The 23708-nt window shown below is 39.8% G+C and overlaps 1 protein-coding gene across 9 annotated transcripts in view; it reads right to left on the bottom strand.

Moving 5' to 3' along the window:
• B3galt1 (beta-1,3-galactosyltransferase 1) overlaps positions 1-23708 on the bottom strand; it is a 550921-nt gene that overhangs the window by 86045 nt on the left and 441168 nt on the right. For 2 of the 9 annotated variants that reach the window (XM_029469656.1, XM_021155605.2), the window contains one exon: positions 17789-17956. The exons of 6 other annotated variants lie outside the window; for them this stretch is intronic. The gene's annotated coding sequence lies outside the window, so the exon portion shown is untranslated. Of the gene's footprint in view, positions 1-16037; positions 16119-17788; positions 17957-23708 lie in introns of those variants that run through there. One more of the 9 variants, XR_003834954.1, reaches the window with a different exon arrangement.

Here is a 23708-nt window from a genome sequence, read left to right as displayed (position 1 = left end):
GATGGCCTTGTTATGCATCAATAGGAGGAGAGGTCCTTGGTCTTATGAAGGCTTGATAGATGCCCCAGTGTAAGGGAATCGAGAGTGGGTGGTTGGGTGGAGGAACACCCTCATAGAAGCAGAGGGAGGGAGGATGGGATTGGGAGTTTCTGTGGGCTGGTGGGGAGCACTGGAAAAGGGGATAACATTTGAAATTTAAATAAAGAAAAGAAAATATCCAATAAAAAAAGAAATTAAAATATGTCAGAAAGGTGAACTGTATAAGGGGTTGGGGAAGGGTAAGGGTAAGGGAAGCTGCAGGAAAGCAAAAGAAAACAAGGCATGGTGGCAGTGAGGGACAGAAGCAGAGGGAGGGAAAGGAGAAAAGAAAATACAGATTAGCCTCTAGAGGTTAGAGCATGAGATCAATTAAGGAAAGTACTCAGCACATTCAGTCAGGAGGAGGAAAGCCATTGCAGCTTTCATTCCAATCCAAGTGTAGATATCCACGCACCGAAAGTCAGTGTGACTTCTGTGGCAACCCCCTTGGATTTTCACCACATGAAGGATACGGCATCGATGCCTTAATGACCCATGTGAGAACCACTCTCATGAATCTACGCTGGACCCTGCTACTTGCCACTATGACATTAAGCTGCTTAGACATAAGGAAAAAGAGATATGGTACACTGTTTACAATTGAGAAATGGTTGGTTTTTCCTGTCCATGTCTTCTTTTGGGAGCAATGCGATCTCAATAAAAGGTTTGCAATTGAAAATTATTTATTGGTTTGCTGTGATTATGTATAATTACCATTCATAGTGTTATATTGATACGTGTTACAAAATGCTGTTTTTCAGTTTATATATACAGTTATATGCTCATTTCATGCTTTTATTATTATAAAAGCTCCATTAGAAATTCTGTTCTTCTTAAACTACTTTAAACAATGGGGCTGTATACTTTTATTTTTTCAGTTGATTGTTATGTGTTATTTTTCTCTTATAAACCTAGGGATTGAACCCAGGGCATAGTGTCTGCTGGGTAAGTGGTCTGCTGCAGAGCCTCATACCCAGGTATGGTACCTTCTTGAAATTTCAGACAAGTTGAATGGTGATTTTGTCTCTTATTCCATTTTCTCTCTAACAGTCCCTGGTGAGGAATTTGATACAGATAATGACTAGACAAGATTTTTTATGTTCTTTTGCTTACTCTGCTTTTATAACACCAATCTCTAGTTAGTATATACATAAGTAGGAGGAATAATTCATAGGTGGACAGCAACACTAAAGGATGGTATTTTATACATTTTTTTTTCTCCCAGAACTAATCCAAACGAAACAAAACAAAAAGCCCCACTGAACTCAGGGTGAAGAGCTCTAAAATGTACTTAGAAAGCTTTCTACATGTCAGTCCCACTTCTCTCATGATTTAAGGCATATCTGCCATCACAGTCCCTCAGACATTTAAAAGTAGAAATTACAGTTACACAGTATCCCATTTCATAGACCAGGAACCCACTACAGGGCACCAATGAAAATAATTCTTATGACAGTTATGTCAGAGACCATGTCAAAGTGGAGTTCTCATCCTGTCCAATTCTGGTCCATCCATGCCTAGGCCCTGAACCCAATTTCAAGTAAACTTTTCAAGTGTCAGTTCTGGGCCAAGACTACACACAATCCCATTCATTCATTTCCCCTGATTTACTGTCAGGAGAACTCCAGGGCACCACTTCTGTCATTCATAATTTAGAGAAGAGGAGACAGGCCCAGTGACTCGATTGAGGAATCTTGGTGAGTGGCAGAATTGGGATGTGGAAAGGGGTCTTTTGATCCTCTATACCCTACTAATCATTACAGAGAAATGTTTGGTGTAGCACAGTGTTTAAGTTCTTCCACACAACATTGATACACATGGTTTCCTTTCCATATCCTTATTCATTTATCTGTGTCAAGGCATGTGGATTGCATACATGACCAAAAATAAAAAAAAAGGCTATGTGGGAGCCTGGAGGGGCTAGTGGTGAACATGGATGTCAGAAAGTTCTCAGTGAAGATGAGAGAACATTCTAGATGCCATTATGTATTCATATGTGTGCCTGTACTATAGCATCTCATTGCATAGTTAACTAATATTTGTTCCTATGTTTTGTTTTTTTTATATTCCTATTCCTAGGGAAAGACCCATGAACCATAAAGACTGTTGATTATCTACTTTGCTTCTTTTGACAGTAACTAGGGTAGAGTTATAAATCTAATGAAAGTGCATATTCTATTAAGCTTTGATTAAAACAAAAAATCTGATGGTCATTTTGTCAGTAGTGTAGAAATTGTTAAAACATATATTATTCCTACTTCATTTATTTGGGTATGGAGATTCTTATCTAAGTTTCTCTGCATATGCATGTACTTTCAAATATACACGAGAACAGGGTATGTGACTGAGGCCTGTAATTCTGAAACTTGGGAAACAGAGGCAGGAATATCAGGAGTTCAAGACCAACCTGGACTATATAGCAAAAATTAATGCCATCCTGTGCTACATGACACTCTGCTTCAAAATAATCAACACAAGGGCTGGGGAGATTTCTCAGTGATAAAAACTCTTGGGTATAATGGCTTGCCTGTAATTCTAGTTTGGAAAGCCAGAGACAGAGGTTCTGCTGAGCAAGTTAGCTAAGCAAGCTATGGGTTCGGTTGAGAGGTCCCTTCGTAATGAGTAAGGTGGGAGAGTGATCATTATTAAAAGATGGTTGCCAGCATCAACCTCAAATGCCTCCACATAAGCATGTACCTGTACGCATGTCCACTCACATGCAAAAGGATGCATAAAGACAGGCCCAGAAGGAAAAGTGAAATAAACATACAAACAACAATCAGAAACAAAAATGAAAATAATCTGAGTAAATTAAAATTATACTTTCTGTAGCATATATTTCTCTATAACCACATTATAGATTCTTATTTTAGAAAAGATCTAGTTATTTTTAATTTTTGAGCATCTGCATGTGTTTATGTGCACCATGTGTATGCAGGTGGCCACAGAGGCCAGAGAGGGCATCAGATCTAGGCCAAGTGGAGCTACAAATGGTAATGAGCCACTTGGGATGGCTGCCAAGGTACAACCAGGTCTGCTTAAGAGCAGTAGGGTCTGCTCACTGCTAAGCCATCACTCTAGTCTTCAAATGTTTAGCATTTTAACACAGCTTTCATTATGAGAAACATGCACTGCCATTTATATGCATCACAATTCAACTATTTTCATATTGTGAGTATTTAGGTAACTAAATTTTTTTGGTCTCAAATGATAATAGTACATGTCATTATTTGAAAAAATCTTGGTCTACATCTGTCTTTGCCTTCTTCCTCACAGAGGTCTGAAAAAGCAGACTGTTAGATCAAAGAGTAGAAACATTTTGAGGCTTTCCAAGAGACCTAAATTATCTCAAGCTGCACACAGGAGTGATTATCTAGAAAGGTAACCTCATCACCATTAAACGCTATCATCTAAATACTGGAGCTTCTGCTCTGATAGGCAAAGAATAAGATCCCATTGCGCCTCTAATTTGCATTCCTCTGGTTGTTAGTGGATTTGAATTTTTTTTAAAGTTTATTAAGGTAATTAAGAAAACCAAGTTCATTAGTTTAAGTTTAATTTAAGAATAAAATCAGGGAAGTTAAAAGGCAAGTATCCAGAGGTTAGTGACTTCTCAAGTATAGGAAGAAAGAGGAAACTTGTGGAATGATAATCAGAATGGTTTTGAATCTTGCATATTTTCATAATATTCTGATTTTAATGTGAGCTATAGATGTTTACCAAGGTAACCTAAGAGAAATGTATGGGCCTTTTGCTCTTAAATGATTCTAACACTGAGAAAATATTCAAATGAGTATCATAGAATTGAGCATGCTTTTCACGTGGTTGCTTTACTCTTCCGTTGGATTTTTGAACCAAATAGATTTTTTTTCTCAGTGATTCCATTATCACCCATTTAACACCCATATGATGGCTCAATAAACAAGCAAGTGACCAGTAGATTATGAAAAGGGAACAGTTTTAATAGGCATAATATATATATATATATATATATATAGATAGATAGATAGATAGATAGATAGATAGATAGACAGATAGATAGATAGACTATATAAGGTGTTGGTCTTTGAAGTGAGTATCCAGAGTCATAGGTTATCAGTTTATCCTTACCATCAGCTCATTAACCATGCATCCAGACTTGGATCCAGGGATGGACCATCTCTGGACTTGTACTGATTCACAGATTTTTCAGGTATGACATGGCTATGATGGCTCCCCCACAGCCTTAGTCTGGAGCCATCTAATAAGTGAATAACCAGGGATGAACATACAAAGCTGGGTGGCTAACACTGTCTTGGGAAGAAACACTGGACTGCCAATGAGTAGCATCTGTGGTGTGAGATATCTGCCAAGTTGTAAGAGGCCTGAATCATGTGGTTATAGATTTTCATATTGTCAGTTGGAGAGGGTCTTGTAAAATTGAAGGGTCTTCACATGGTCATATACACAAGTCTTGCTCTTCTTCAGCTAACTTATTTATCTATTATTTGTATTTATGAGAGGTCTTAAAACTAATATGCATCTTTTGCTTGAGACTTACACTGTGTTATGAGCCTTTGATGGAAGTCTGTTGTAGGTGATCTAGGTTATAGAAATGATTTGAAAGTGTAGACCATGAAGATATAGTTATGAGCTATGAGTATGCTCTAAAAATACAGATCCTATTATGGTAAGTTAATCTTGATGAGATGTATTCATTTATATATGTATATCTTTGTAATCTTACCTTCAAATATAATTTTCAAAATTATCCTTATTTGACATTATTTGCTTTAATGTTCTGCTTGTGTGTCTGTCTCTACATCACATGTGTGACTGTTGCTCACAGAAACCAGATATATAGTTATAGGCCATAATGTAGGTGCTTTAAGTTGAACTGGTTCTGTCTGGATGAGCAGCCAGTGTTCTCTTGACTACTGGGCCAGCTCTTCAGGCCCCTTATATTTAAATATAAACCAAAGTACCAATGATAGTTCATTTCTAGTAGGGGAAAACTGCTGCTCTATGAACGAAAGAAATAACAACTAAGTTCTAAGAACGAAGAATAAAGAACTCTTTAGCTCATCCATCTCATAATTATGTATTTCATTACAGTTTGCTGAAAGACTACTTCATTCATTCATTCATTCATTCATTCATCTATCCATCTATACACATCACAGACATTTCTGGCTATCTCCACAGAGTCATATGCTAGGCTACAATGAACAGAATTCTGTTCCTTCTTGAAGAAGCTCACAGATATTTTTGGTAACAGTGACATTACAGACTTCAGACCCTCTCTCTGCATGATGGATTAAAGCGGTGCTCTCTTCTGGCTGGGGAAATTCTGCAATGAGGAAATTAAGAAACATCGGACGGCTCCATTAAGTGATAATTACCTTTTGATAGATATCAATAATGTATAATCAGTATCACAGTGTATATTTAGAAAGGTTTGAGACAAGTAACAGACTTTGTAAGTCACGTATTTGAGACTGCTAAAATGTTTTGGAGGTTAATAAGGAAACATAAGACTAGAGTGACCTTTACTCTTGTAATTGCAAGTGAAATACATACGCACCTAATGAAAGGCCTTGTGCTGCATGTCTAAAAGTTGCGAACATCCCCTGTTGACTGCATTTTTAAGTGTGCGCTGCATGGCTCAGAGAGCATTATTACAAGCTGTTAAGCATTCAGGGTAAGATAATAAATAATAGCTCTTCAAAACGGGGACTTTTCAATTTAAAACTTGAGTTCAAATTCTCCATTAGAAAAATTTTAGTAGTGTGACCTGGATACAGATATTTAAGGCAAACCCAAACTTCTTATGTTCATGAAATAAGGAGAATAACACTCCATTCTCATGGACTGCTATGAGGACTAAATGAGAAACTATGCATAGCACCTACCAAGTGCTCAAGGAAACAGCAGTGCTGCCATAAAAGATGCTACTGAAGGGTTCCTTCCAGGCCATTTCTCCAAAGAGCCTCTTTTAAGAGGCCCTTAAGACATCCAAGTGTCCCCTCTTCAAGCTACTTGATTTTGAGGATTATTTTGCAGCTTGTCAATCAAGCAACATGGTGGTTTGGTTTCCTGATTTTTGTATATCTGGGATTGGAAGCGCTCTCTCTCTCTCTCTCTCTCTCTCTCTCTCTCTCTCTCTCTCTCTCTCTGTCTCTGTCTCTGTCTTTACTTTTTTTTTTTTTTTTTTTTTTTTTTTTTTTTTTTTTTTTTTTTTTTTTTTTTTTTTTTTTTTTTTTTTTTTTACTGGATATGTTCTCTATTTACATTCAAATGTTTTCCTCTCTCCAGGTCTCCCCTTCAGAAAGCCCTTATCCCATCCCCCCTGACCCTGCCTGAGGCTTTTAAATGCTTATTAGTAAGCCCTTTGAACTGGTGAGACCTTCTTCTTTCAGGAGAAAATAGTCTTGAATTTTCAACAAGCAATTTTCACATAACAAGATGGTGATGATTTGCTATATAAACCATGAATGACTTTATTCTTCTGCAGTGTGTATTTAATTATTGGTTTAGAACCACAGAGCACCTGGGGGAGCCATCTTGGATCCCAGATCCCTCAGTGACTAATCTGCACAGATGAGAGTGCAGGACTACAGAAGCTACACAGCTTCTGGGACAGGCAGAAGCAACACAGCTTCTGGGACAGGCAGAAGCAACACAGCTTCTGGGACAGACACCTTTCAGTCTCCAGACATCTGGGCACCTTCCTGGCCAGAGGAGAGGTGTCAGCCCCCACCAGGAGGGCTTTGTCAGAGCACCTGGAGGAGCCATCTTGGGTCCCAGATCCCTCAGTGAATAGTCTGCGCAGGTGAGTGGCTTGCTCTGTAAGATCAAGATTTGACAAATGGAACCTCATGAAATTGCAAAGCTTCTGTAAGGCAAAAGACACTGTCAATAAGACAAAAAGGCCACCAACAGATTGGGAAAGAATTTTTACCAATCCTAAATCTGATAGGGGACTAATCTGCTTGTGGACGTTGTACATCGTGGTGCGGAGCCTAGTGCGCACCACGATGTACAACGTCCACAAGCAGCAGGGAAATGCAAACCAAAATGACCCTGAGATTCCACCTCACACCAGTAAGAATGGCTAAGATAAAAAATTCAGGTGACAGCAGATGCTGGCAAGAATGTGGAGAAAGAGAAACACTCCTCCACTGCTGGTGGGATTGCAAGCTTGTACAACCACTCTGGAAGTCAGTCTGGAGGTTCCTCAGAAAATTGGACATAATACTACTGGAAGATCCAGCAATACCTCTCCTGGGCATATATCCAGAAGTTCCAACTGGTAATAAGAACACATGCTCCACTATGTTCATAGCAGCCTATTTATAATATCCAGAAGTTGGAAAGAACCCGGATGTTCCTCAACAGAAGAATGGATACAGAAAATGTGGTACATTTACACAATGGAGTACTACTCAGCTATTAAAAACAATAGATTTATGAAATTCTTGGACAAATGGATGTTTCATCCTTAGTGAGGTAACCCAATCACAAAAGAAGTCATTAGATATGCACTCACTGATAAGAGGATATTAGCCCAGAAACATAGAATACCCAATACAATTTGCAAGACACAAGAAAATCAAGAAGAGGGAAGACCAATGGGTGGATACTTCATTCCTCCTTAGAATAGGGGACAAAATACCCATGAAAGGAATTACAGAGACAAAGTTTGGAGCTAAGATGAAAGGATGGACTATCCAGAGACTACCCTGCCTGGGGATCCATCCCATAATCAGCCACTAAACCCAGACACTATTGCATATGCCAGAAAGATTTTGCTGAAGGGACCCTGTTATAGATGTCTCTTATGAGGCTATGCCAGTGCCTGGAAAATACAGAAGTGGTTGCTCACAGTCATCTATTGGATGGAACACAGGGACCCCAATGGAGAAGCTATAGAAAGCACCCATGGAGCTGAAGGGGTCTGCAACCCTATAAGTGGAACAACAATATGAACCAACCAGTACCCCCCAGAGCTCATGTCTCTAGCTGCATATGTAGCAGAAGATGGCCTAGGTGGCCATCACTGGGAAGAGAGGCCCCTTGGTATTGCAAACTTTATATGCCCCAGTACAGGGTAATGCCAGGGCCAAGAAGTGTGATTGGGTGGGTAGGGGATCATGGTGGAGGGAGGGTATAGGGAACTTTCGGGATAGCATTTGAAATGTATATAAAGAAAATATCTAATTATAAATAAATAAATAAATAAAAATAATTATTGGTTTAGGTTTTTGCTTGCCAGGTTATGAGCAAGACTTCCTTGCCAAATTCCAATACTTATGAGAAGAGGTCCTCTTACAAAACTGTCCTCCAGGCTTTTTTTTTTTCTCTTCTTGTCCTTTTCAAAAGGACCCTTCCACTTCCTCTACATTTATGTATTATGTCCTTTGAAAATGGTCACATGGAGTCATCCTAGTTCTCTTTCCTAAAAGGTCAAAGGTACAGACACCAAGGAAGATAGGAAAGAGGGCACTGGCTAGAAACATTAAGGCAAACATCAGTCATCTTCAAGCACAGGTATTTATCCATTAGAATAATAAAAAATAGAAGAGGGGGATGGGAAGAAAATAGGTCTTTAGAATTCGAGCATCTATGAAATAATAGGAAGACACTTTCACCTACAGTTACACCATCCTTAAACAGCTATCTCAGAATGCATTTTCCACCTAGTTTTTAAGCTAGAACCTCCAGGGAACTTGAATGAAATCAATGTTCAAACAAGAGAGGAAGCTGACTGTAAATCCATTTTGGTTTTATGGCCCAGTGTTGAAATATGAAGCTGGTGTATCAGAAAGAGTAGCAGTTAATAATAAAGAATTGGCAAGGAGGGGACAGCACAGGACACAGTGATGTCACTGTGAGATGAAGCTATTGTCTCCAAGGAGCTAAAAATCAAGCAGAGGAACAAAAGGTCTTCTCTGCTACTATAACTTTCCCCTTTCTCTTTTTGACACGCAGAATATGCAAAAACACTTAATGACCCCCATTAGGAGGACTTGGTGATATCAAAACTCTAAACCACTTAGAGGAAAATAGAAAAATCTTTGTGACTTGGGGCTCAGTAAAGACTTCCAATAAGGAAAAGAGTTGTTAAATTAGCGCTCATTAAGGGTTTTTGTTTGTTTGTTTTGTTTTGTTTTTTGTTTTTCTGTTTTTTATTTTTTCCCTCCACGAGCTTGTTAAAGGAATGAAATTTTCTGTCATGTATTAGAAAAGTTATTTCCAAATCTTTTAAGTTAAATTATCTATTTATTCAACAAAAACCAGGACCCACCAGGGATGACATTAGCCTAAATACCAAACGAAGGGGAGAGAGGACCTGTAGAGACCATATCCAGTAGACAGGCATGGCCCCCAGGTGAGGGATGGGGTCACCCATCCATCTCAAATCTTCTAACCCAGAATTGTTCCTGTTTAAAGGAAAGACAGGAACAAAAAATGGAGCAGAGATTGAAGGAAAGGCCATCCAGAGACCACCCCACCTAGGGACCCATCACATCATTAGACACCAAACCCTGACACTATTCCGGATGCCCATGAAGTGCTTGCTGAGAGGAGCCTGGTATAGCTGTCTCCTGAGAGGCCCTGCCAGCACCTAATCAGATGCAGATATTCACAACCAACCATCAGCCTGAGCCCGGGGACCCCAATGGAAGAGTTAGGGGAAGGACTGAAGGAGCTGAAGGGAATTGCAACCTCATAGAAAGAATAACAATATCAACTAACCACCCCTCACCCCCGCCCAGTGCTCCCAAACAAAGTATATACATGGAGGAATCCATGGTTCCAGCCTCATATGTAGCAGAGGATTGCCTTATCTGGCATTAATGGAAGGGAAGGCCCATGGTCCTGTGGAGGCTTGATGGAGTAGCTGGGGGAGTACCCTCATAGAGACCGGGAATGGGGACGACACTTGAAATGTAAATAAATGAAATAACCAATTAAAAACAAGCGAAAGAAGCAGATAGCTTGGTAAAGAAAAAAAAAAAAAAAAAGAAGTGGCAAGTGGGTCCATGAAGATGTTTGCAATCCTGTTAGTTCTCAAGGAAATGTAAATAGCAATGAAACTTCAATGTCTATTCAGTATAATGGCTAACTGTAACTCAAATCTAAATCAACCAAACAAGCAAACCAGAGGACCACAAACTCAGCACTAAGGAAGTCACTGGACAACTAGAAATGGCATAGGTAACTAGTTCACTTGTCAAACGGGTAGTCTCCTGTTTATGAAAGCAGCCTGACATTTCCTCATGAGGTTAAAGATAAGCTTACCATGTGATGCAGAAATTTTACTCACAGACAATTACAATGCAATGGAAATCCATATTTTTCACACGTATCTGATTCTGGATTACAGAAGCCCCTCACTGAGGTAGATATCTTAAGCAAAAACATATACATCCACCTAATGGAATAGTACGCAACACTGCATGGAGCAAATTGCCAATATATGTACATGAATTAATGCCGCATGTATGGCAAGTGTATTGCGCTAAGCAGAAGGAAACCCAAGCATTTACTATGTGATTTCCTTTAGATATTTTCATAGTCTGTAGTTTTGAGTCAGGAAATTCAGCCCAGACAACTTCTAGTTGATTTTCTGTTACGATAGCAAAATGTCTGAGAAAAATCACTCCAAAGAGCCATGAGGAGGCAATGGTTTACACTGTCAGAGGTTTCAGTCTATGGCTATGTCACCCTGATGTTTTCAGCCTGTAGCAGCCCAACTGATCCTATCAGAGGGATGTGGTGGAGGCCTGCTTACCTCATAAATGACCCAGGAAGTCAGAGACATAAGAAGAGGAAGGGCTGGAGTCTCAGGCTCTCCTCTGGAGCATTACCCTAAGGTTCTACTTTCTTTCCACTTGGCCCTGCCTTGGGAATGTTCTGCCACCTTCCAATAGCACCACAGACCGGGAAAGATCTCTCAATAGGCCTTTGGAGTATATCCAGTAACCACACTGTGGCCACGATATTTCTGAAATGCCAAAATTAAAGAGGAAGATGATAGTTTTCTACTCATCAAGGATTCAGACTCTGACTAAAAATGAGCTGTGTGGTAGTATGTAGTGCTGGGATGACAGAAGCCCTTGGTGTATCAATAGTGGTGGTCATTATGCAGGTGTATGCGTTTGTCACTTGCTATAAAAACCTACGGCAGAAAGCAATTTTTACTGTACATAAACTTTATGATGATGGGAACGAAAGCTTGAAGCCAACACAAAGAGGATCCTGAGATCTATAGGACTTGGATTTGACTCTTCGTTGCCGAGCCTTGATGAGGGATGGGAAACACTGTAGGATGAAGGCTAATAGTGCCCACCACTACCCACACCTGCACAGTGTAGTATTTGTGCTTCTGGAGGCTGTAGCTACAAGGAATCAGATCTCAAAGACATGTGGAAATGTTCCTGCTAAGGCTGGCCTGGGATCCCAGAGGTACCTGGCCCAGAGCACCAGACATGGCCAAGAGAATCCAACTATGTAATATGGCCTCAAATATATGTTGTGCCTGCTCCACCAATCCTATTAAGGATAGATTTGATAGAAAAAAATTAAAAATTGTTTCAATTACAGGAGAATTAGGTGAGAAAATTAGGTAATTCTGAAAGCATATTGCTGTTCTGAGAGGACTAAGGTCACGGTTTCAACATGACATAGCAAAAGTAACAAGATTCTCAGCTGAAGATGGCTTTAGTGGAAGCAAACGGGGTCCAAAGTTACCTTGGCTATGGTCAGACTCTTCTCAGATTTGCTGTGACACTCAGTAAAATCTTGTCATCTCCAAATGTCTGCCATAGACTTGAAGTGCATTTTAAAAGTAGGAAAATTCAGGTGCCCGGGAGAGTTACTGGCGATGAAGCCTTGGAAAAGGTGAATTTTAAGAGTTTGCCAGAGGCACAACATCTCCCCGGCCCACTAGGATTAACCTTTGTTTTTCTGTATGTCAGTTTGAGTGTCTAAGGTTTTAATTTCTGACTTGATATCTTCAAGACTAAATTCTTCTGCTATCAAAATAATTGCCTTGCTTATCAGGAGGGGATTTGTAATTGCAACATCATTCCATGGCCCCTGAAGCAGTAGGCCATATGTCACAGAAATCAGCAGACTTTCATAGGAGGTACCAACGTAAATACCAAGTGGGAAGATTTTAATCTAGCATTTTTCAGAAAGTTGATGATTCTTTGCTTTGGAAAAAATTCCCCAAACTAAAAACAATAGCAAAAACAGAAACAACAACAAAAATCCAACCAGATGCTAATAAACTCATTGAGAGCAGAAGAACAAAATACTGCCTAGTTGGGAACATGGAGTAAATACAGTGCCACAGTGTTATGTTTATTCAGATATTTGACAGATACCATCCCTGCATTTAATTTTCTGTCAGACAATATAGGTTAGGGGAGGCCGATAGCAAGTCACGTTTATTTTGGAGGTGTTTCTGGTACAGACTTGCCTCAAATAAATTGCTAGGTTTCATCTGAACATGGCAAGTTAGCGAATGTATGAGAATTTTCTATGTGGCTGAAGTTTCCGCAGAAAGGTTTCTTTCCCTGAGTTATGTGTCATTTCCTCGGAGTAATGAATACAAATGACGCTTGGAGACTCTGGGGTCACTGGCAAGTTCAGATCACTGAATTTTACATGATTCTCCTGCCATTCATAAATCTCTTCTTTGACACAGGTTTCCACTCTGATTTCCTGTTGATAGAGCTGTCACACCAGGTCCTATATGTGTTCCCTCTTGGGATATAAACCCACACAGCTTGAAGCATCTCTACAGTTATTGAGGATTGAAGGGAGCTCAGTGGTTTGGCAGCTTGCCTTCTAGACATAATGGGAAGAGCTTGTTTCAAAACTTTGGAATGCTTTAAAAAAAATCATGGCTTGTAACCTATTCCTGTCCTCATTGGATAGAGGATGCTTGCACAGTTGCCGGCTGCCAGGTCAAGGCTGTATGCTTTTACTGGTCAGAAGTGTGTCATGGGCTGATTTATTCCTGCCCATTCACTTTCTTTACCTTTCTGGCTCTCAGTACCTGCTCCTTTTCATCCATAAAATTCATAACTCTCATGACTTTTGCTTCCCAAACCATTGCGTGTAAGGGCAACCATCATGAACTCAACTGACTGAAACCATGAGCCAAGGCAAACTCTTCCCCCATTTAGTACTATCCAGCAAGGATTTGGCCATGCAGTGATGATACTCTGCAGTGAAAAAGTATTTTCCCCTTATCTTTATGATTTTTTATTTAATCAAATGGCAAAGCAAAATAAATTAGTTAAAAACCTGAATATTTAGACACACACACACAAACCTTGGTCTAAGAGTGAGAGATTTACTGGTTATTTCTATTTTCCCTAGCATTATGCCACCTTTCCAGTTAGCTTTGATGGTGTTATGCTTGGAGGACTCTCATTTTCTTTTGGATTCAAACTTGCTGTAACTCCAAGAGTAATGAGAGGGTCCTCATTGCACTTTTTACGTGCCCTCTGTTTCCCTGTAGTGTGTCTGCCCATCCTTCGTCCATGCAAATACAAACAACAGTGTACACACCTAGCGAATAATCCCATGGTGACGGGGAATCATGATGTGTGCAAGGCCTGGCACCAGCCCATCACAAACACATTCTGCTGGCATCACAAGCTATATGCATATGGTTAATCCATGTTGCAAAGTGATCAAGTTGGTGACCTTAGAGCTGTCCAGACTCTCTGCTTATTTCCAAACAGCACCATAAAGTGTTTTCTGGGATAGAGAAAAGCCTTCTGTTGTGCCATCAATGTGAAATGTCCTCCATGAAATTATGTGGACACTTGGCTCCCAGGCACTGATGCTATTTTAAGAGATGTCGGATCTTTGAGGAGCTAGAGCCTGGCATGAGGAAATGAGTCTCACTTTGTTCCCACATTCCCTCCTTACTGTCTGCTTCCCATCTGCCACATGAGTACCATCTGTCCATCTGTCCATCTGTCTCACGCTTTTGCTGCTGTGACATCCTTCTTCATCACATGAACAGGGACTATGGGCTGAAGCTTATGAAACCATGAGGCACAATATATAGTTTCTTCCTTTAACCTGCTAGGCGGCTGCAGGCAAGTTGGCACAGATGCTAAAGTGCTTGCTACCAAGCCTGAAGTCCTAAGTTCAATAGCCAGTACCCTCACAGTGAAGAGTGAACTGACACTTGCAGGATGTTCTCCAACCTTCACATGCACACCATGTTCCACCCTTGTGCACTCACGGGCATACTGAAAAGATCAACAAATGATGTAAATTCTTACACAAGTAGTTTTTCATGGCGAGGGGAAGTTTGACCCACATGACTCCATCTTGAGATTCTCTGGTGATGGGTTTCTCATAAACAGGAGGGAGCTGCAATTCCTAAAGAAAGAATGCATGCTGCTGTCCCTGAACTGCTCTTCCTGACCACTGGGCAGCAAGGACTACCAAGGCATTTGGGGCTCAGGCCCAGACATTCAGGTTACAGCATAGTTTGCAGATTGCCTTTAGTTATTTCCAAACCCTCACATTCTAATAAATCAAGGCCTGAAGGAAAACTGTGGTTTCTTTCTTATTTGCATTCATTATTGCCTGTGTTATGTTTTAGGCCCTGTAGCTCATTTGGAATAAATCAAGAAATAATTGTTTTTCTTTTTCTTATCAAAAAGTGTGTTTATTTAAGAATAGAATTATTAAACTCTCCACATGTATTCATTTTCCATATTAATAAAAGTGTATTCAAGATGCATAAACAAAAACTAGGAGGGATTTTTGTGTTTACATCATCTTAATTTAAGTCCTTCTGAGACAATAGAATAATGTCAGACTATTTCCAGGAGCAATTCCTTCCTATCTTCAGGCTTAGATTTGTACCTACTATACTTATGTCTGGGTACAAAACTCTTCCTCTGCTGGGTAAACAGTTGCTACCCTACAGCTCTGAATTATTAACAATGCTAGTGAAACACATGCATGCCCCATACATTGAAAGAATTGTAAACCTGCTAGAATAATTTCAGCAAATGATGAGGGGCACTAATGTTGGTACCTCAAGTGGGAACTACTTGTACTCAGTGAATAGATGGGAAAACATTTCTTAAAAGATACTTGGTGTATAATGGATACTTCTGTGGTATTTGGAGCCATTATGCAAGAAAAAAAATATTACACATCTCTATTACAGTAAACTTGACTGTTGAAAGTGGAGGTAATTCTATACATGATTCTACCTTTTCTCACTCAAAAGTGGAGACCCAACCCCTATGTTGCATATCTTTGATGTGTAAGATGATTTCATTTCTCAGCACCTCTCATAGAGTTCCATGCAAAAACCTCTTGGCTACAGCTTAGCTCACAGCCCTGGGCCTGCACAACCACTGTCTTTAGGATATGCTTATAGTACTTTCATTTATTCTTTTAAGGCACTTTGTACTTTCACCCCTTACTAGCTTACCAGATATCTTAACATGATTATGTTGGGTAGAGAGTGGTTCACAAAGAAGGAAAACAATAACATAATTGGTCTCCTCAGTTGTTTCCGCAGAGACTATCTAGTCTATATTTGGATTAACAATACAGATATTATGCACATTGTAAATTGTTTATTTACAAGATATAAACTCATTAAACTTACCAACCCAAAGTTGTTTCTTTATGCCCTTCTGATCATTGATAAACCAACTGAAGATCACTATACTAAATTGTAATAAAATATTAATTTCCCAAGGACTATACGTTTCATAGAACATTCAACATTTAATTTATAATTAAAGATAATGTATACTTAGTTATTCATTTGTACATTGTCAGAAAACCTGGTATTGTTCTGTGTACAGTCAGCATACTTAAAGAATGTTTGTTGTTTTAAGCTATGTCAACCATACATGCAGCTTGATAACGAAGGAAGCAAATGATCACTACTGACTACAAAGCAGCTGTTCCTATGAAGGAACTAAAAACAATTTTTATTACCAAATATATGCAAATTTCACTCCTGAGTGATGGACTTCAGGTCTAACCAACCCCTGGGGAAAAAAAAAGTAAAATGTTTTAAAAATCACAACTCTGAGTTCTTTCTGTGCTTTAAAGTAAGGGTTTTGGTTCTTGTTTTGTTTTTTTTGTTTTGTTTTGTTTTTTGTTGTTGTTGTTCTTCATTTTACAGAAGCGTTTTGCCTTTGGGATTTTTATTTTTCCCCATTGTATCAAGCTTAGGTTAGTTAAATGAGTCATTTCTGAAATCCTTCCTATGAGATATTTAATGAAAGTTTCTGTCCAGTCCCTCAGAGGAAAAAAAAAAGGTGTAATTTCTCCTCCCTGCAGAGGGAGCCTAGGGCCAAGATGGTGGACCATGCCTGTCATCCCAGCTATTTTTGAGTCTGTGGCAGGAATATCACCAAAGCTCAGGAGGTGGGTCAGTTTAGACACCACAGTGGGAAAAATTCTCAAAGAGAAGAAAAGGAAACAGACCCCAACGACTAAAGTTCCCTTCACACCAGTATTTGAGACCATGGCCAAGTAGGGAATCGGTAGGTGCTTTTTTAAGTTTCATCATTTCCGTTTACTGGGGACTCCACCTCCTTCTACTCACACAGAAACTTCTATCTTTAAAGGGCTTTCAAAACCCTCCTGGACATTTGGCTGCCAAGACAGGGGGTTGCTAGAAGAAGACTCGCTTTTTATTTTCTAGGAAAAGCAGCCTTTATATCCTCAGCATTGCTTAGAGGATGCTCAATTTTCCCGGAGAAGATACTTTCAATTGCAAAGGAACCTGAGTAGGAAAATGAACAACGCTCACTGAAAATGCTGTATTCTTGATATAGCAATCCAAAATTCGTGGAAGTATTGATATGGTTTCAATGGATTTACATGAAGATATACTTAAAATCTTAATCAAATATTGAGTGACATGTCATTATGACATAAAAGCAAACCAAAAAAAGAAGATGAAAATCACTGGGTGTTTGTTAAAAGATGCTCATTTTAAATAGTCTGTTTTATATAACAGATTAAAAAAAATCCAGCACACACCTATCATTCTATATGTATTATGGTATTATTAAGTATTAATTTTTAATTAGTAGAAGAAAAGAAAAACATCACGCCTGTATATACTTCCCTCTTCAAATGTATTATATGATTCAAACATCTGAGTCTAACCAACTGTCTTCTGCTGCGTATGTTACATTCTGGGTCCTTTGGTGAAAAATCAACAATGAACGAGAGGCAGATTGTCTTATGTAACATATGTGAAATGTCTCATGTATAACACATGTGAGGGCCTATCATTTTGGACCCTGTCTCAAATATGTGTAGATTAAATATCATGGTTGAATATATATATAGGATTTGGAAACTTTTTTATCCTCTGAAAGATATTTCAGGCAGAAGAGCATTGATGTCTTATCTTCCCTCCCATATTGTGAACTGTACTCTTCTAGAATGGCTCGGAACAAAATGCCAGAAGGATGGCTATGAAATACAGGGGCTTACGGTGCCCTGGTTGTTTACAAACCTATGAAGTACTGGTTCAGTGTTCTGGATTGCCAGATATCAGCTCTTTCACACAATTTCCTTTTCTCTTTAAATGTCTCAAGGAAAAATATCTTATTTTGCTTTATCACTGAACAACACTATAAGAATGAATAAAATGAAATAAATGTTTGAGAGGGAGAAACAATGTGGTGAATCTCCTGACCTGAAATGCATTCTTTCTCATAACCCGTGTCCAAGCTTTTAGGAATGTAGCCCCTTCTCATGTATGCCACTTCTTCAGAAAGGGAGGGTCAGCAAAGAGACAGGTCCTGAAGAAGGCCAACCTTTGTCTTAGCCATCGTCATACTTTAAAAAAATTCTCTCCTTTGCTCTAGAAGAAAAAAAATAAAACCTGGGTTTTTTTCTTATTACTGAAAAACATGTTATAATAGATAAACTACCATTCTGTAATCAATGCTCTACATCATTTTATATTCTCTCTGCCTTTGGTAAAGATTTGTACATCTTCAGGATCATGCTGCTGATGCGTGTGCCTGAAGCTCTCAGGGAATCTCAGGTCAAACGGGAGCACAGAACACATAAGGCACCCTCTGCACTCCCAGTTTAAATGTTCTGTATCTAGACTACCATCTCTAGTATATGCAATGGTGTCGACATTAAAAAATATTATATACCCTTTACAGAGTGAGTGTCAATAATCTGGGTAACAGCCCTGTCTCCTTATTCCTTCATTCTATAGAAATTTATAATATTTCCTCATTATACTTATTAAGCGCCCCAGTGCACAGATTATAAGATGAGATTTACATTTACTAGGTAGCTTAAGAAAGTAGTGGAGAAGTCAAATCCCTGCAATAGCCAATTGTTATTCTTCATGATAGCACACGTCTTAAGAAATCTATGGGGCAACACTGATCTGATCTAATAGAAGATAATTGTTTATACATAAAGGAAAAGAAAAGGGACTTCACACAGCTCAGCATTTTACTTTATGTTACAAAAAAAATGGTGCTGTGACGCTCTGAGCCTGGCTTGTGGCAGATTCTCCTTGTCACTTTAATGCATCACTCTGTCCCTGATCACCTCCTTGCTCAGCATGTTGTAGGTAGTAGGCTGGCCTGATTATTATAGGGGACAATTGCTCCTGTGACATCTAGCTCCCTCATTCATCAAAACAATTCGTTTCCTCACACCCGTGGTTCTTACACTGTCCACAGCTCACACAAGTACCACAGCCATCACAATTACGGTCATTTTCATATTATGAACTGTACCCCCAGTCAAAAATCAGTTCTGTGTCATGAGTTTATCATGAAAGAGGTCTTTTTACTTTAATTGCAGGGTTAAATTTTTCTAAAAGAACGCCACATAGTAAAACCCAGTCTTTGTGATGATAAATTTTCTGTCTAATTTCTGTGTGACTTATACTAAGTGTAGCTGCCTCCTTACATGAGCATCCTCATCTAATGACCTTCTTGGCTGTTACTTAGACTTTTTAACAAGTACCTCTGTTCTGGTCCCTAGTGACAACAGAAAATCTGAGTTAAATAAGTCTGAGGCCAGTCTTGTATTTTTCAAGCTGCTCTTTGCCTAAGAGCAGTTAAACTTAAGTAAACAAACCCGTGCAACAGTGCCTCAGCTATAACAACACCCTAAGACGCCCACATGAGCACAAAATCAATGCAAATCTATGGAAGCTCTGGGTTTCTCCCTTTAGAGCAGTATATGTACTTTGCAGGAAAACAGAGCCACGCACTGCAGACAGGACTGCATTGCCCTTCAGCACACTCACACCCCCATCCCTCTCCACCCCTGGAGTTGATTTCCCCTAGATTCTTGTCAGAGTAAGGAGAGAAGCTGCAATAGCTCAAGATGGTACCACAAAAAAACACTGTATCCATGTGTTTCAGCCTCTATGCTGCTAAGCTCCAGCTTGCTCCTAAGAATGCGTTGTGAGTAGAGGTTTCTCTGACCCTGTGTCTTCTTGTTCCTTCATGACTTATTAACTCTTTCATTTTGACTTGGAAAAATACAAGGCTGTTCTCTGTGGGCCAGGCACAGTGTTGAGTGCTTTAGGTACAAATTGTAGCATTTTCTAAACAATGGGGCTGTTGGCTTTCTGTTCCAGTTCACTACAAAACCCCGGCATGTGTGGCAGAACTCATTCCTTGGATGTGAGGGTCAAATGCGTTGCCCCCAGATTTAGGTTTGAACCACCTTTCAATACTTGTGCATCAATGGCATGGAGCCTGATGGAAACTTATGTGTCATGGGTGAAGAACCCTTAAAAATAAATTGATATTTTCTTAAAGGACCCAGTTTGGCCTCCTTCCTCACATGCATGACCAGTCTTCAGATTGCTGCCGTGATATAAAGCACAAGACCCTAACAAGATGAATCATCTTGATTTTTCCCTTTAATTGCCAGAGCCCTGTGCCTGAACAAGCTTCTTTCCTCTATAAACTTCCAGGCTTCATGCATTCCTTCCCATTTTCTGCTCTGTACCAAACCGTACTTTACACATAAGAAACTGGAGGAAATAGGAGCATGGAGTGTTAAAACCAGTTGGCAGTGAATAGCATATCTATGTCCAAAAAAAAGAAAGAAAGAAAGAAAGAAAGAAAGAAAGAAAGAAAGAAAGAAAGAAAGAAAGAAGAAAGAAAGAAAGAAAGAAAGAAAGAAGAAAGAGAGAATGCTCAAATTACACTGGCCACACCTAAGGCAGAGGCCCAGCCCACAACTAGGTGACCATACAGAAAACATCTTTAGAGAGCTTACTCTTTCATTTTAACATTTAGAGCTTAGGCTGCCTTGGAAAAGCTGACTGTCTTACACACATACATAAACCTGCAACTTTGACAGGGTAGCTTAAGTAAGGAGACCTGTTAGCCCAGTTGAACCACATTCAGAAATACAAAGAAGACATCCATATCAAGATAAAAATTAAAACCAAACAGAAAACAAAATAAGAGACCAACAAGGAGATCACCAAGCATTGCGCTGAAGGAGAGACACTAGAAGACATGATGTCATGGGATTTGGGGGCAGAGAAGGCAGTAGTGAGGGAGGGGGGGAGTCTGCAAAATAGCAGAGGATGCTGGGTGATATTTTGGCCTACAGAAATGCCAGACGGCCCTCGCTATGACATTTTTTTTTAAAGAAGCATCAGGTTGTGAGACCTTAGAGGTATACCTTGAATGTCCTCATTTCTTTCATGTCCCCACCTGTGTCCTATTACTAACATCACCTTAGAACATCCCTAAGCCAGATGATGAACCACAGAAGAGTGGAGGCTTGGAGTTAAAATTTGGGAATAAAACCCCTATGGTCCTTTTGATGCATAATCTAGCATGGCAGATTGAGATACACAGGGGTGAATATAAGGTAGGATTATGTGTGCTGATACAGGCTGGGCTCTGTCACAGTGCTGCCTCACAGGGACTCCTGGGATGTAATTTCCTTCTCTCTTTATGGCTTTATCCGACAGAGCTGGAAGGAGGGAAGGGAGAGGAATAGGACTTAACATAAACGGGAAGCCAAAAAAAGCAAGCAAGAAAGAGAGACAAAAACCTATCACAGTTCTCCTCTTATTTGAATTAGCATATTTCAGCAATTGCCTGCCCTGCTAAAAGAGAAGTTAACCTTGTTTTCTTAATATCGTATTCAGCAAAAAAACAACCCTGCATATTTTGAGCTCCGTAGAGCAAGGGACAAGCAGCAAGCTAGTTGTAGCAGAGAATAACGGGAAGGGAGCCCGTAGCAGCTCCTACATCCAGAGCTGGAGTCCGGGAGTGTCCTCTTCCCTGTGGGAACAGAATCATGGTATGACTGAAGGCTGGCTTTGTAAGGCACATCCCGAATGCTCACGAGCCAGCTACACTATCTGATGAGAAGGCAACTAGGAAATCAAGTCAAATCAACCCCAGGCTGACCTCTGGATACACAAGGCCTAGCTGGGAAAGAAGCCCTTGTCTTTTTCAGATTGCAATCAGTCTTGTGCTAAGATTATGAGGGAGATGGTCACAACCTTCCATATGACTAATCACTCATCTTTTCCCGGCATGTGACTAATCTACTGGAAGAAACCTGACATCACCGACTAGCAGCATGGAGAAGTAACATATCTCATAACTTTAGACCTATGATCCTGGGGACAACAGAGCTGGCTTAGAATTTAATGATTCTGTCTGGGTGGGCAGGCTAAGATGCTGTTCACATAACCTGTTATTACACTCAACTGAACAGGCCGCCGACTTATTTCTTTCCATCTAATGATAGCTCCACTTGGCGAATGCTCTAGTGTGCCAGGCTCCTTCAACATAAATTCTTCCTCATCACTTCCTCTGAGGGAGTGGATGGTAATAACTGTTGTTAGTTCATGTTACAGATGGGAAGGATGCTTGAGAGAACAAGGACTTTGTCCTAAGCAAGATGGCTGAGGAGTGCTGAAAAGAACCTACTTATTTGGGTCAGAGAAGACCCTCTGTTTACTCTTCTCATCCACTGTGCTCTGACATTAGAAAAAGACATTTTCCACTCTTACAAAGAGATCAGAAAGGAGGCCATGAGCATGAGTTTCTGCAGTAAGTGCAGTGAATTGCCTCTTCCTTCCAGATGAATTCTGATCAAGAGTTCCTTGGGCATCCACAGTTTCTTTCCTTTCTGCCTCGTAAATTCCACAATGATGACGCCTTTCTCTCTCTGCAGAGATTCTCTGGTTGAATACATCACCAGAGAGCAGTGGTGTGAAATGATTTCTTCTACCGCTCCCCCCCCCCCCCAGATAGGTGAGTCACCCGCTAATTCAGTCTCCAGCAAAACAATGCATCTTTCAAATCCCTTTTCTGTGCCACTGAAGACTGCCATTTTAGAGAGCTGCATCAAAATGAAGTAGAGATGAATACCACGTGGAACAGCACTGATCACAGCCTATCACTGAGAAACACCGTTCTGTGTAAACTAACATGGCTTACTACTAGCACATAGTATGGACATGCACACTCAACACAAATACTTGTCTACAGGAGCCAATACATTTCTTAGTAATAGCCAGAACTAGACTTGGAAGCATTCCGTGTGCTCAAATGATTGCCCCTTTGCCCCTTCCAAGGCTCTGTCCATGACAATGATAGTGGTGGTCTCCCTGACTCCCTGTTGGTGCCTCTAAGGCAAAACCCATGAGCTGTGCAAAGTCAACAATCATAGAGGTGAAATTGTAGAAGTGGATGGTCTAAATGTGAGCAGGGTCCCTGCAAAGAGCCTCAGAGAAGATCCCTATGCCTAGCCTATGGATAATCTCCTTTTCTCTGGAAAAACAAGAATATGTAGGTTCCTGTAGTAGTATGATGTCACACGGACTGCCACAGAAGTAGTTGAGACTATTGAAAGATTATCGGTCTCCTCCAAAAGATAAATATTTCTTGAAATGTTATGGTCAAATCTGTTAAGAAATCTTTATATCTATATCTATATGCATATCCATATCAATAAATGTATGGATACATATCTAATATATATCTATATATCTAATATATATACATGCATATATATGCATACATGCATATATACATACATATGTATATGTGTATATATATATATATATTCCAGATAACTACTTTTAGAAATATGAGTTTTGAGCATAGGAATGGAGAATATGGGGACACAAAATTCTCCAGAAGGAAAGGGAGTGACAGAAGAAGAGGTCCATGGAGATGGCAATAGAATGAACAATAAAAGAAATAACACAATTTGATCTCAAAATGCTGCCCTTGTCCTGCTGGATGCAGGAAAGAAGGAAGGAAGGAAGGAAGGAAAGAAAGAAAGAAAGAAAGAAAGAAAGAAAGAAAGAAAGAAAGAAAGAAAGGAAAAGAAAAGAGAGAGGTAGGAGGGAGGGAGAAAGGAAGGAAGGAAGGAAGGAAGGAAGGAAGGAAGGAAAGAAAGAAAGAAAGAAAGAAAGAAAGGAAGGAAGAAAGAAAGAAAGAAAGAAAAGAAAAGAAAAGAGAGAGGGAGGAGGGAGGGAGAAAGGAAGGAAAGAAAGAAAGAAAGACAAAAAAGAAAAGCGAGAGGGAGGAGGGAGGGAGAAAGGAAGGAAGGAAGGGAGGAAGGAAGGAAGGAAGGAAGGA

This window comes from Mus caroli, chromosome 2 (assembly GCF_900094665.2).
Source record: "Mus caroli chromosome 2, CAROLI_EIJ_v1.1, whole genome shotgun sequence".
NCBI classification, from domain to species: domain Eukaryota; kingdom Metazoa; phylum Chordata; class Mammalia; order Rodentia; family Muridae; genus Mus; species Mus caroli.
The sequence above is the reverse complement of the archived record's forward strand: the minus strand, read 5'-3'. Positions and strand labels throughout refer to the sequence as shown.